This window comes from Triturus cristatus, chromosome 5_1 (assembly GCF_964204655.1).
Source record: "Triturus cristatus chromosome 5_1, aTriCri1.1, whole genome shotgun sequence".
In the NCBI taxonomy this organism is placed as follows: Eukaryota; Metazoa; Chordata; class Amphibia; order Caudata; family Salamandridae; genus Triturus; species Triturus cristatus.
In genome coordinates, this window is record NC_140587.1 from 146,543,934 (window position 1) to 146,559,411 (window position 15,478).

Sequence of the window (15,478 nt, forward strand, 5' to 3'; positions counted from 1 at the left end):
AAGAGCCCCTCCATTAATCCAAGAGAGAAAGGCCTCTAAAAATCAAAACACAATTGTGTTGAAACACTAGAGTCGCCAATCATTTGCTACAAGCGAACTTTTTCAAGTGAGCTTCATGGACAGAGCAGCGGCGGCTCCTCCGCAATGGCGGAGGGAGATCGACTCACTGCCTGGCTCAGAGCCAGCAAATGAAAAATAAAACAATATAATTGTTTTATTTTTCATTTGCTGAGCCAGCTTGCACAGGGAGGAGTGCTATGTGCACGCCCTAAGTGCGAATATGTATTTGGTCGGCCACCTCAGGTCGACCAAAACACACGTGTGCACTTTGGTTTCTCCAGCCCAGCTGCATTCAACAGCCAGGCTGGAGAAATCCCCAGAGACTCCCGGGTCTGAGCTGAGCGTCTTTCCAGCCCGCTCAGACCAATCCCCGCGCTGCTCTCACATGAGAGCAACACGGGGAGTGCAGTGAGCCCGTGACACGGCCCCAGTGCTGGCTGGGACCAGGAAGGATGGGGCCGAGCGCGACACAGGAGGCGGGCGGCAGCTCCAGGTGAGTGTCTCGTTTTAAATTATTATTTTTTATTAACCCCCCGTGCCTGCTCCCCCCCCTGTACTCCCTCGCACCCACTCCGCCCACCCCACCACCTCTTTATTGTGGTGGGCGCCACTGAGGCAGAGTGTGGTAATGCAGGGCTTGACGGGCTTCCAAGTATATATCTGCCGTGCTGGACACTGCAGACAGCCTATGTAGTATCCTACTAGATTTATGCCACCACTGGTATATCCGATACTGGGACGCCAACCAGATGTCCTTTGACTCCTCTGTCAGATGATGATGCAGCTGCTGTTGTGCCAGGGATAAATTCCTCTGAAGGGTCGGGGTGGGTTCCATAAAGCATTTTGCTTCCAGGGAAACACACCGGGCTTAATCACTCATTTTGAGACACGCACACACAACCATGATTTCAAGTTCAAACAAACATGCTCACACATATACACGCTCTCACCCAAAGTCACTCTCGCCCACATGCACGCACACAACATACATTAAAACCATTTTATTTTTCTTATCTAAGATGTCAGTGAAGGTCCAGAGCTTGCTGCTCCACATTTTGTTATACTAATAGTGGATAATAAACTATTATTCACTATTAATGTAATAAAAATTAGCAGAAAACGAGGTTAGAGCCTGCCACTGATTTTGCCACCTCTGAGGCCAGGGGTCGCAAAGTCAGTGCCAGGAGTAGCAAGGGGCAAGCTAGGGGATGCAACTTTGACGTGTGGTAACTCCTAAATAACGTCCATGGGGGTAGCACAAAGTGCTGAGGCTGGCGAAAAAGGGGTGACATGACTTAGGCAGGCTGGATTTCCTGGTTAGAGTTTTTTGTAGTGTGAAACAAGGCTGAAGCAGGACCTAACACAGAATGTATCTGACCAATTGGTTCTTGCTCAGGCATGGGGCCCAGGCCGTCTCTACTGGAGGAGTTTGAGTGTAAAAAGGTGACTTAGCCCAGGTACAGAGAGCGACAGCAGGATAGCAAAGAAATCCTAAACCATAGAAGACTTTGGCAGGCACAGTTTTACAGGTTGGCCTGGTTGGAGCTTTTGGTGCCAAATCTCTGTGGTCTAGCTGAAGCATTACTTCAAGGCCACCATGTCAGACATTTTTTTGCAGGGTCTGGGCCAAAAATGTCATGCCAGTTTTGTCACAAACTGGCACCACCTAATGGTGTAAGCCATGATAGCGGCCATGGGTAAACTGGACAGACTTGCCACAAAATCTTTAAATCGATTTAGCAGCACACGCTCAACGCCCTGAAAAGTACAGGGCCTGAAGATTAATGCCCCTTTTTGACCCCCTTCTGACTTCCCTTTGTCTAGGCAACTAACAGCGTGGAGCCCATGGCAGCCACAGTGTTCTGCCTTGCTCTGCTGTATGATTTTCAGCTAGATAAAATGGACCTCACTTAGAGTTTGGAGGATGAGATACTCTGTCATAAACATAGCCATACCCAACCAGCACTGACTTACAAGGGCATTATATCCTCAGGCACTTGTAATATGTCACCGACGTACAGGTGCATTATATCCTCTGGCACTTGTAATATGTCACCGACATACAGTGCATTATATCCTATGGCACTTGTAATATGTCACCGACGTACAAGTGCATTATATCCTATTGCACTTGTAATATGTCACCGACATACAGTGCATTATATCCTATGGCACTTGTAATATGTCACCGACGTACAAGTGCATTTTATCCTATTGCACTTGTAATATGTCACCGACGTGCAGTATAGCCTATGGCACTTGTAATATGTCACCGACGTACAAGTGCATTATATCCTATGGCACTTGTAATATGTCACCGACGTGCAGTATAGCCTATGGCACTTGTAATATGTCACCGACGTACAAGTGCATTATATCCTCTGGCACTTGTAATATGTCACCGACATACAGTGCATTATATCCTATGGCACTTGTAATATGTCACCGACGTACAAGTGCATTATATCCTATTGCACTTGTAATATGTCACCGACATACAGTGCATTATATCCTATGGCACTTGTAATATGTCACCGACGTACAAGTGCATTTTATCCTATTGCACTTGTAATATGTCACCGACATACAGTGCATTATATCCTATGGCACTTGTAATATGTCACCGACATACAGTGCATTATATCCTATGGCACTTGTAATATGTCACCGACGTACAAGTGCATTATATCCTCTGGCACTTGTAATATGTCACCGACATACAGTGCATTATATCCTATGGCACTTGTAATATGTCACCGACGTACAAGTGCATTATATCCTATTGCACTTGTAATATGTCACCGACATACAGTGCATTATATCCTATGGCACTTGTAATATGTCACCGACGTACAAGTGCATTTTATCCTATTGCACTTGTAATATGTCACCGACATACAGTGCATTATATTCTATTGCACTTGTAATATGTCACCGACTTACAAGTGCATTATATCCTATTGCACTTGTAATATGTCACCGACATACAGTACATTATATCCTATGGCACTTGTAATATGTCACCGACGTACAAGTGCATTATATTCTATTGCACTTGTAATATGTCACCGACGTACAAGTGCATTATATCCCATGGCACTCGTAATATGTCAACGACGTACAAGTGTATTATATTCCATTGCACTTGTAATATGACGGGCCGGCTCTCCACTAGGCAGGGCTGGGCTGGCCTGGCCCTAGCGGGCATTTCTTCAGGAGGCTGAAAGGGTGGGGGGCAAATTAGCAGCCATGGGTGCCGGTTTTGATACTGTGGGCCGCTATTGCAGCTTTGCTGCAATATAGGCCCCCAGTAACGAAAGAAGCAAAGATTCACACTCCGACAACATTGCCAGGACTGCTTTTGGTTCACAGCCCAGTCCTGCTGCTAGGTTTCACAGAGTATTCCATCTGCCAAACTCTGAATCACGCACCAAGTAAGAACACAAAACTTTTGATTGGGGCGTTCTGCGAGGCTTTAGCGAACGCAGAATTTATTGTTGCCATAATTTTAATATTTATTAATGTGTCTCTCAATTTCATCCTTTGATGATTTTTTTTTTTCATTCTTAATTAGTTGAAGCCCTTGGTGTGCACAGCATTGGGCCTTGCCGCACTGAAGAATGTTGACCTCTGTAAAATCGAGTAAGTACAAAACTAACACTATTGATCAGGACGAACCATTAGATTTCACCCACCCTGTGCCCTTTGGCAGTCTAAGTTTTTAATCAGTGCCCTGCTTTATTTTGCCTCCTATTTTCATCCTTTGATGATTTTTTAAATCCTAATTTACTTAAAGCATTATAATAGTCCCCCTCTTTATAAACCCGATTACAATCTTGCTTTTTTGGTTAAAGTTCCATAAACTGTGTAATTTTAGTCTGGGTGAAAAAGACAGATAACCTTTATATTCAATGATTTTTTTAAACAAATCTCTAACTATTGTGTTAAAATGTAGATAAAAAACATACCTCTATGTTCACAAACCTATTGAGTGATACAGCCAATATACATTAAGTTGTAATGCTTACACCAGCACGTTTTGCAACTAAGCAAAGATACGCAAACTGACCATGAAAATCCAAGAGCACTCTAGTTGTTGCCGTTCATAGTAATTTAATAACTCATCTGTGACTGTCTGTGGGAATGGTTCAGACTGCCCCTGGTGTCTAAGTTCACCTGCAGATGACAAATGTTACTCTATAAGTGGAATTTAGATGTGCAGGGCAGGGGGTCTGTTAATCCGGTTTGGTGTGTTTCATTATTCAGCTCTTGTACACACATTCTTGATTAAAATAATGTTAAAAGTAAATAAATATTTATGCATCTTTTCAGTGAACATTTGACCTCAGGCTTTAGAAAGGATTACAAATGCATGCAGAAAAACAGGGTTTTTGGATGGTGGTCCTAAGAACAAAATGTTCAGATGCTTTTAAGATTACACAAATTAACACTATTTTGGGACAATCGTGATGAGTACAGTTTAAGGTGGTGGACTTAAAGATGATTTTGGTAAAGTAATCCCGAAAAGGACTCTTGCATGATAGCCCTGGAGACCATTTTGTATTGCTACTCTTAAACCTGATTTTAAAACTTAATACTTAGGGGTCGATTAGGATGTAGGGCGGATCGCCAACGCTCGCATGGCGGTGGCGATCCACCCTACATCCTTCCCCGCCCACCACCCATTTCTCCCCTGCCATATTAGTATGGCGGGGGGGACCCCGGCGGACGGAAAGTCCATCCGCCGATTTTCTGTCGGTCGACCAGTCGACCGGGCGGAAAAAGGGGCTATATATGGTGGCGGTGTCTGCTAGACACCGCCATCCATATTACCATGGGCAGCGGAGCATGGCTTTCCATGGCAGAGACCCAGCCATGGAAAGTCATGCAGAGTCTGTTTCGGGGTCCCGTTGCGGGCCCCTAGGATATTGGGGGGGTGGGAGGTGCACATGGAGGGTACCTATAGTACCCTCCTGCATTGTAATGGACATGGTGGCAGGCACCTCACGGTGCCTGTCACCTTGTGCATGACAATGCACACAGTGCATTCCCAGCATTGTGGCGGGCGGTGCTCAGGGAGGATGCCACCGTCACGGTGGCGGTGGCATCCTAATTGCAGGTGCGGGACCGCCACACCACTGGCGGCCGGTCCCAGCACCGCTAGGGTGGCGGACGGAGTAAAGTCCCCCCGCCATCCTAATCGGCCCCTAAGTCTTGAATTTAGGGTGGCAATTCTAAGACACAATTTAGGATTATAATACAGATTTTTCAACAGTCCAGACTGGACTGCAGCATTGCAAGGGATAATGTTTAAGTAACTTCCTGATTTTTCACTTTTAGGGGGACTTAAATGTGGTAGTGAAGCTGATCAAGCATTTTTGGCAATTTTTTGTGTCCTTGGCACAAATTTGGGGACCTACATGCTTAACTTTTATTTTAATTTTGAATCCGAAACTACCTATGCCTATTGTTATTAGCCCTACTTGCTAACACCGCATTCCATTTGCACTTCAGCGACAGATCTCATCCTGTCTAATATTTTCTTTAGATAAGTGTTATAGTCACAAATCAGATATCACATTTCACTGCAACTCTAGTAATCACATCTCAGCTCTAAAGGAACAGTATTCAAGACTCTTAATGGTCACTAAAATTTCTATAAAATAATCAGAGGTAGTTTTTTATCCCCTCCCAGAGACCAATTCTAACATCCCAGATCTCAAAGTCAATAATTAGATCTCATCTTTCAATGTTCAATAATCACATCTAAGAGGTCGATCATTAGATCTCATCTCTCGAGGTTCATTAATCACATCTCAGAGGTCAATAATTAGATCTAATCTGCCAAGGTTCAATAATCACATCTAAAAGGTCAATAATTAGATCTCATCTCTCAAGGTTCAATAATCACATCTAAGAGCTCAATAATAAGATCTCATCTCTCAAGGTTAAATACTCACATCTAAGAGGTCAATAATTAGGTCTCATCTCTCAATTTTTATGAACATATCACAGAGATCAATAATTAGATCTCATCTCTCAAGGTTGAATAATTGCATCTCAAATCTCAGGGGCCAATCAATTAAACTTCACTCTCACAGATCAATAACATATGACTAGCAAAGGTGAATAAAAACACCTCAGCTCAAAGGGGTCAATGGTCGCAACTGAACTCTAAAGGTCCAATAATTGCATTTCTACTTTTAATGGCCAATAATTTAATCTCTGCTCTGAACGATTAATAATTGCATTTCACTTCACAGAGGCCAGATATTGCTGAAAATGGATGCAATTGTACAACTTTCATTTTGTGACTTTTTTAAAAAGAATTCATATGATTCATGAATTTTAAAAAAGCATTTAACAACAACATCTAACATCATTACTTTGTGAGAAAACTCAGTGAATTTAATTTTTTGCAGAAAATTATTTTGCATGAAAAGGTTTCTACAGGAACATTAACCAGACAAAACATTTATGGAGGTTTTTTAACCCACCCAACCAATTCAGTGTTAAGTGCAAAAACTTGTCAACTTTATAACGTACACAAATTGCTTTTTTCAAACAACTATATTAGAGGAGTCTGCGATCAATTCTCATGTTCTTGAGTCATATCTCGGCTCTCAAATGCCAATAATGGCTCTCAGTGGTCAAAAAGTATATGTCAGCTTTCAGAGGTCATTAATTATATCTCAACTCTCATTTATCAATATTCAAATCTCAGCTCTCATGTATCTCAATCACATTAAGTTTCAGAGGCAAATATTCAGACATCTGCTATCAGATGCCAATAATCTTGCCAGCTCCTGAATAGCAATAATCGCATATGCGGTTTCATGCCTCAGTGATCCAATCTAAGCTCTCAGACCTCAGATCACTGCAACTTTACCTACTGAGTAGGAGCTTTGCTTATCAATGACGTATTGAACACTTTTTATTTTTACTTGATTAACTTTTATGATACCAATTTTTTAAACCCTGTATGAGCTCATTTTACTTGCCTATTTGCTTTCTTAAACAAATTTGAAGCCCTTAGGAAATATGTTTAAGTCTTTTTTAGGTGGGGATTTTAATGCCAGGTTGGTAGCTAACTTTAAGGCTTGGGAGATGGAACACTCTGTATCAGCGTGGGCAAAACCCGATAATAGAGAGGAGGAGCTAGGCAGGATTTTAGCAAAAGCTGACCTTGTTGTTCTTGCCGATTCACTTTGTACAGATGAACCATTTTTGGCCTCTTTCAGTGGACAAAGCTGGGCTTTAGTCATAGATTATATTTTAGTAACAAGGAATTTGTTACCGTGGTTCTTGTAGGTGCTGTTTTAGTGACAGAATGGGGGGCTCATGATGCTTAATTTGCAGTAGAACAGTTCCCAGTGAATAGATTGAATCCACCAGAAAGGCTCATTCCTATCACTCCAATGACGGCCTCAGGCTTGTATGGCATCCGAAAAAGCTGGAGGTTACGCTAGCTACACTTTTGAAGCCTCACCTTGGGCTGTAGTGAACTCCTTTCTGGGCACCCTTTGCTTCTCCCTTAGTTTAGCGTGTTAGATATTTTAGGCTGCTGCTGCTTGCACAGCCACACATAACACTTTTGTTTTTGTGACATTATTTTAGAAATACGATGTACATGTTGTTTTGTTATTTAGTGACTCTTTTTGGGTTTCTGTCTGCACATTTCATGCAGGGTCGTCTACAATACATAACATCATGTTGTACTGTTTTCTGCTCGGTCAACAACGGCTCCTTAGATTTTAGAAATAACACAGTAGCCCAGCTGCAGCTTTGCCACAAAGTATTTTTATAATTTAAACTGTGTTGAGTCACTTTGCGGGCAGATAGGAGAATTACGACAGAGAGACCTGTCCTGGAAAGAACGCACGCCAGGTTTGGGGCCCGTTGCTAATCTCAGAGATCAGTGATCTATCCCTTCATTTATACAGTAAGGATAGGCATAGGCAGATAGATAATTTGCTATGGTTGGGTTGTTTATTGTATACAGCCTGCTAGTAATGCTGATTGCGTTGCTCAGTTGTATTGCCTACTTATTGCAGTACATTTGTTTCATAATAGAATACGATAGTTTCAATAAATGCATTGTAAACTTTCATCGTGTCTTTCCTTTGTTTACGAAGGGCATGCATGAGTGAGGGATGAAAGGTGATAATCTGTTCCCATGGTTCCCTTGGGGACTAGAGGGTTATGTTCTAGGTTGCCAAAATCACCTGCTACTCTGGGAAGGTTAGGAGTTCAGGTGAGCCACTGTTAGCTTGCCAGGAGTTTGGCAGAAAGATACTGATGTTGTAGAGACAGTCAGCTCCTACATTCTGAAGTCCAGTCATCCCAAGGCACAGTCCTGCTTCACCAGCAGAATCCCTGTGACAGGGACTTCTCTGAACTTTTTGTCTGATAACTGGGTGGGATGAAATACTAGCCAATTATGACAATGTAAACCTGAGGAGTTCACAGTTATTGCTGAAGCCAAATAGGCATGTGCAGGAGAACCATTGTTGGCTCGATAACCATTGTTTCGCAGCTAATCGCAGGTTAAGGAAGGCTCTCTCTGCAACTCCGAAGGACCCGATTGAGGTCTGCTATGCCCGAAAGGTCTGTAAAAGCACCTTGAAGGCATGGAAGGATGCTTTAAATAGCAGGGATATAGAGCTCTTTGAAAGTGCAGCGCTTATAAAGACTAGCAAGGCATTTTAGGACATGGTTAAAAAGATCAGGCAAAAGGAAGCTCCGGCCAACCCCTTTCTGAATTGTAATGTTTCAGGCACGGTTTGGGTTCTGCACTTTAGTACTATTCATCATCTGAAAGAAGAGGAGAGTCTGGGGTAATTACTTAAAGGCAAGTTACCTCATTCACCAACACTGTCAGTCACCTTGCTGGAAGTGGTCGTGGTCATTAAGCAAAGTCCGAGTAGCAAACCCACAGGACTGGATGGGGCCCCAAAGGATCTCATCAAGTGTAATATTGGTCTGTGGGGTCCACTGTTTATAAATGTATTGAATAATTCACTATTTAACAATATTCAATGCTCTTGAACCCTCTCCACGATTGTCCCTATCTTCAAAAAAGGGGATCGTGCGTCTCCCAAATGCTACCGTCCCATTTCCCTCATAGATAGTACAGTTAAGATAATTGGACTGGCGATGTTTAATTGCTTAAAATCTTGAGGGAAAGCACAACACCCTGTGCCATTTTCACTTTGGTTTCCGACAAGGGCTGGGCATAGTGGAACAGTGCTCAAACTTGTATTTGATCATTGGCAAGTATACCATTGTCACGCACTGTCCGTTGTACCTGGCCTTTATAGACCTGCCGACAGCGTTTGACTGTGTTAACAGAACCAAACTGTGGCTGATGCTGCTGGATTTTGAGGTCAAGGTGGCACTCGTGAATTTCTTACTCATTTTACATTACAACTTAGTCACAAAGGTGCATTTAGGTTGGCAGAAGAAATCTCTAATATCTTCCCTTTAGCCCGTGGGGTGAAAAGGCTGCATCCGGGCCTCGTTTCTTTTTATTATTTATATTAACAAACTGAGTCACTCTGACATTCCGAAGGTCCCTCAAGTGCCCGTACCTGCATTACTTTATGCAAGCAACGCAGTACTTATGGCGCAGACACCAGGGGCGTGATGCATGCTGATGGAATCCATTGTATCTTTTATGAGTGATTTAGATCTGGTCACAAATTATGAGAAACTTATATAATGGCATGTGGGCCAAGTAGAAAAAAGACATCAAAATTAACAGTAAGTGGGTAATCTCCCTGCAGCATGAGATACTTTAGCTATTTAGCGGTTGTTTTTACTCCACTGGTCTTGGCAAACGCAGATTTGTAGCTCGTGCTCGAGGTGTAGCAGATCGGCTGGAGCGCTATTGAACATGCCTCAGACTAAAGGCTGAGGGACCGTTCACCCTTTTAAACATATGTAATATTCGGTGAACAGACATAATATCGAGTTACAAATGTCGACTTGCACTAATATCGAGTGAAAAATATCGTAGTACAAAAATATCGACTGTCAGAATATCGTTGTCAAGAATATCGAGTTGAAGGTAAGTAATATCGTTTTTTTTTTTAAATATCCAAGTAATTAATATCATTTGCAAAAATATCGTTCTTAAAAATATCGTTGTTTTATTTAGTGTTATGTATTTTATTGTGTATTTGAAATCTATGTGTTCTATTTTTTGTGTAAGTATTGCATTTGTTTTTTAATATATGTGTTAAATTTGTAGAAGTTATTAATATTTTTTTATGTAATTTTTGCATTTTTGTTCCGTTGCGTGTTGGGGGTTTATAGGGGAATATGGTGGGAAGTAATCCCATTATAATAAATTTAATAATAATAATTTTTAGAAGTTATTTTTTTAATTAAATGTTTTATTAATATTATTAAGTAAATTTATATAATATATTTTACATATATGTATGTTTAGTTTATTTTTACATTATATTTATTACTTATAATTTTAAACATTTTCTAATAATTCTATCTTTTTTTAAATTATATGTATTATTTACTTTATTTTACATTATTTCTTAAACATTTTTAAAAAACGATATTTTTATCAACAATATTTTTGTTGTTGATATTTTTGTACTTACCATTATGAAGATAGGACTTCGATATTTTTGACAACGATATGTTTGTAGGTCGACATTTCTGTTGTCGATATTCTGTCAGTGATCCGTAATATTCAGTGCGCTTCTGCTGCTTTATATGGTTTGGGGTCAAGGGATATTATAATGCCCCTTCTCTGCAGATTGAGGGAAATTGTTTCTGCAGGTGGCTCCTCCATCTGCCCCCTACTAGTTCCCACTTTATTATTCATTCAGAGCTAAGCCTTCAGTATATATCTGACATAGCTAAGTTGCCCCCCCCCCCTTTTACTCTGGGTGAGTGTTTGGGTCAACACTGAGGCAAGCTTAAACTTGGGTATCATTTTAGACCGCCTTAAACTCTATAAGGGCCTTTCAATCCTCTGGGCCTATGTTCAATAAATGCTTATTGCATTGTGTTTACCTGCCATGGTTAATGTACCTTCTACCCTAAGAAAGGCTAATAAGGTGAAGGTCAAGCTCTGTGTCTTGGAGTTGTGTCCCTTACAGAGACTGCACAGTGAATGAAGCAAAGCTGCATAAGAGATTCTTGTATGTGCCTTGCTCGTGCATTGCACTGTCTCTAACTTTGGGACAGATCATGACTCCTCGCTTGAGGGCTGGCACGGTGTGGGCGCGTCTGTGCTTTCCAGATGCCTGCGGTGCCCTGGGTAGGCCATTGTCAGTCTGCCCATGGGATGGGTTGTCAGTGCAAACACTCATGCACTTCATGCTCTGCTGCACATCTTATATCCCCCTTTTAAGTGATTTCTCGAGCGGTTTTTAAAACCCCTGAGGCTCAGGAAGGGGAGGGATGCGGATTTTATCTTCAGCTCCTAAACCACGCTGATGTTTGATTTAGACTTTGTTCCTTTCTCAAAGCAGCTGTGAGAAGCAGAAAATCGATGGAGGGCGAGATGTCGGGGTGCACGAGATCCCAGACCCCCGAAAGGTTGCCAATGTTCTACCTCCGAACAGTCTTGAGGCTGTGTGTGTGTGTAGGGGGGTATGATTGTGAGCTTCTTGGTGTAGGTATGTGTCGCTGTACTTTGATCGCGTTATCCCATTTTTATGCTGCCAGATTGTTTGTATTGTATTGTTGTCGGCAGATATTTGAGTTCACAGTATCGATCTCTGTTGTTTTATAAGAAGCATATATTTATTCTACGATTCTCCTCTTCTGCATGTTTTCATCATGCATGTAACATTCATGGCCATACTGAAATGAAAGGAACATCATTTTATCTGGGAATTCATCTCCCATCCTAGGCCTGCCTTCCATGCTCCAGGTCAATCGTTTGTTAACATTTTAATTAAAGTGATGTTTGCTGCCACGCTGGCTTCACTAATCCATGTTTTAAATGAGCTTTAGTAATTCCAGTGCCTATTAAAAATATTATTAAAACCACTTGTGAAGCGCCTTGTTACTCCAAACAGAGTGCCCAAGCGCTACAAGGCCCCAACATAACATGCTTGATAGTCCCTAAATATGCCCAAAGAACCAGGGGGCATATGTATCAACATCTCCATTTGCGATTCTCAAATAGCGATTTTTAAAGAATCGCTATTTGAGAATTGCAAAACGGGATGTATTTAAAAAATCGCAAAACTTTTGCGATTTCTTAAAATTCCTTAATTGCGATCAGCAAATTGCAAAATCGCAATTAAGGAATACCTTCCCAATCATTCCTATGGGACAGGAGACCCATAGGAATGAATGGGAAGTAATTCTCAAATTGCGAATCGCAATTTGCTAATCGCAATTTGAGAATAATTTCAAAGGTGCAAGGGTGTCAAGATGACACCCTGATACACCCCTGAAATTAGCATGTGTGGTCATATGGCGCACATACATGCCCTAAGGGCATGTATGTGCGTCACGTGGCACTTTGTAAAATTACAAAACGTGCATTTTTAAAAGAAATCACAAATTAACACCAACTAGTAGTTGGTGGTAATTTGCGATTTCTTAAGGATTAATCGCAATCCTTTGGTGCATGTTACATTTCATTTAACCCCTTCCCCGCTCATGACGGAACCGTTCCGTCATGAGCCACGGTTGCCGTGTGCTCATGACGGAACGGTTCCGTCATGACAATCCTGTTGGCGGCCGCTCCGCCTGCGCGGCGCTGTTTCCCCGCCTGTGCGGGGCGACAACGCAAATGGGCGGAGTCATGACGGAACCGTTCCGTCATGAGCACAGCTCAACTGTGGCTCATGACGGAGCGGCTCCGTCATGAGCACAGGCCCACCGCGCTGCCCCCCTGCCCCCCCCAGCGCTGCAGCGGAATGTCCGCAGCAGCGAAGGGGTTAAGAAATCGCAATTTGCGATTTCTTAAATGCTTAGACAAACTTAAGAAATCGCTAAATTAGCGATTCCTTAAATTTGCGGTGGGAATTTGCCTAATACATCCCGTTTTGCGAATTTTTTATCGCAAACGCTGTATTTTGCGAATCGCAGCGTTTGCGATTAAAAATTCGCTTGATACATATGCCCCCAGGTCTTAAGGTTCTTGTGAAAAGCTGGTTCTGACCTTTCCTGTCTCATAATTTGGGAGCCAAAAAGCAGAAAGAGTGCCCTCCCATCTGAATTTTTATTTTACTCTGGTGATAGCAGCAAACAATCTCCCTGTGGGCCTAGGACTTCTGCAGGGTTGGTACAGGTTCACCAGCGAATGTAAATAACGGGGTCCTTTCCCGTTTACAATGTTATGGCAAAGGCATTAAAAACTGAGGAACTCACAGACTCAGTCCATAAGGATTGCTTCCACCAATACATTTTGAGCAGGAATCCTGCTACAGCAATGCCCATACTCATGTCTTGGCCTCTCTCTGTTTCAGGGATGGACAAAGGGGTCCTCTGGGAGCCTCCTTGATTCCAGGGTACCCGGTGGAGTTGTCAAGGTCTGTCTGAAAGGAAGTCATGGAAAGAGACAATAGAGCGCAATCATTACAGTTTCAATAAAGAAGGAATGTGCAGGCAGAGTGGCTGTTTTTAAAAAAAATACAAGGCTTTAATAATTTCCCAGATATAAACATGTGTACAGTAAAAACAGTAATGAAACAATGTAGAGCACACATATCAATAAAACATCACAACACTGAGTACCATCTACACACAGTTTATACTGTTTGTGATCCCACTCATCTGCATGCTGCGCTGTTGGTAAATCCCATGAGAACTCCTGCAGCGCGGACTATCATCGCTGACTGAGCGCCAATGACAACAGCCAGAGAATGCGAGCGGTGCCTCCTGCAGAGAGGACACCGGGATTCCTGGAGGATAAACCCAGGGTCTTGGTGTTTACAGTCAAGAGCTATGAGACTGTGGAGCCTTCTTTCCTCCAGGAGTCAGCCCTAGGGTTTACATAGAAAAAGGACATCTTGTGTCTAACAGGGACAGATCTTGGTGGTAAAGGTGGCAGGCATGGTTCTAAAGGTTGGTGAAGTGATGGAGTGTGGGGATCACAGTCACTAGGGAACACAACAAGATCACACAGGGCTTCTTGGAGCTATTTGGATCCAGTTAATGCATAAGCCTGTCAGGTGCTGAAAGTCTGCACAGCAGGGCAAAGCCAGGGTGCCCCCAATTTGTGCTAGGGACAATTCTTAGAACAACCGGTGAAAGGTGAAAGGCTTGTGTCACAGCGGGGAGGCTAGTTATTACAGACACTGGCAAGTTGAGGGCTGTGTATGAATAACAAAGCAACAAGCAAAATCATGATGTGGGCTCGCCAGGCAGAGTCACTACTCCCTATTGGCTCTGTGCATTACCACCAACAGAGCTGTGAGTGACTCTCAGGTGGGCATTATCATACAGAAAGTTCTCAGTGGCTCTGTGCATTACCACCAACAGAGCTGTGAGAAACTCTCAGGTGGGCATTATCATACAGAAAGTTCTCAGTGGCTCTGTGCATTATCACGGAGCTGTGAGTGACTCTCAGGTGGGCATTAACATACAGAAAGTTCTCAGTGGCTCTGTGCATTATTACAGAGCTGTGAGTGACTCTCATGTGGGCATTATACAGAGAGTTCTCAGTGGCTCTGTGCATTATCACAGAGCTGTGAGTGACTCTCATGTGGGCATTATCATACAGAAAGTTCTCAGTGGCTCTGTGCATTATCACAGAGCTGTGAGTGACTCTCGGGTGGGCATTATCATACAGAACGTTCTCAGTGGCTCTGTGCATTATCACAGAGCTGTGAGTGACTCTCAGGTGGGCATTATCATACAGAAAGTTCTCAGTGGCTCTGTGCATTATCACAGAGCTGTGAGTGACTCTCGGGTGGGCATTATCATACAGAAAGTTCTCAGTGGCTCTGTGCATTATCACAGAGCTGTGAGTGACTCTCGGGTGGGCATTATCATACAGAAAGTTCTCAGTGGCTCTGTGCATTATCACAGAGCTGTGAGTGACTCTCAGGTGGGCATTATACAGAAAGTTCTCAGTGGCTCTGTGCATTATCACAGAGCTGTGAGTGACTCTCAGGTGGGCATTATACAGAAAGTTCTCAGTGGCTCTGTGCATTATCACAGAGCTGTGAGTGACTCTCATGTGGGCATTATACAGAAAGTTCTCAGTGGCTCTGTGCATTACCACAGAGCTATGAGTGACTCTCAGGTGGGCATTATACAGAAAGTTCTCAGTGGCTCTGTGCATTATCACAGAGCTGTGAGTGATTCTCATGTGGGCATTATCATACAGAAAGTTCTCAGTGGCTCTGTGCATTATCACAGAGCTGTGAGTGACTCTCAGGTGGGCATTGTCATACAGAAAGTTCTCAGTGGCTCTGTGCATTAT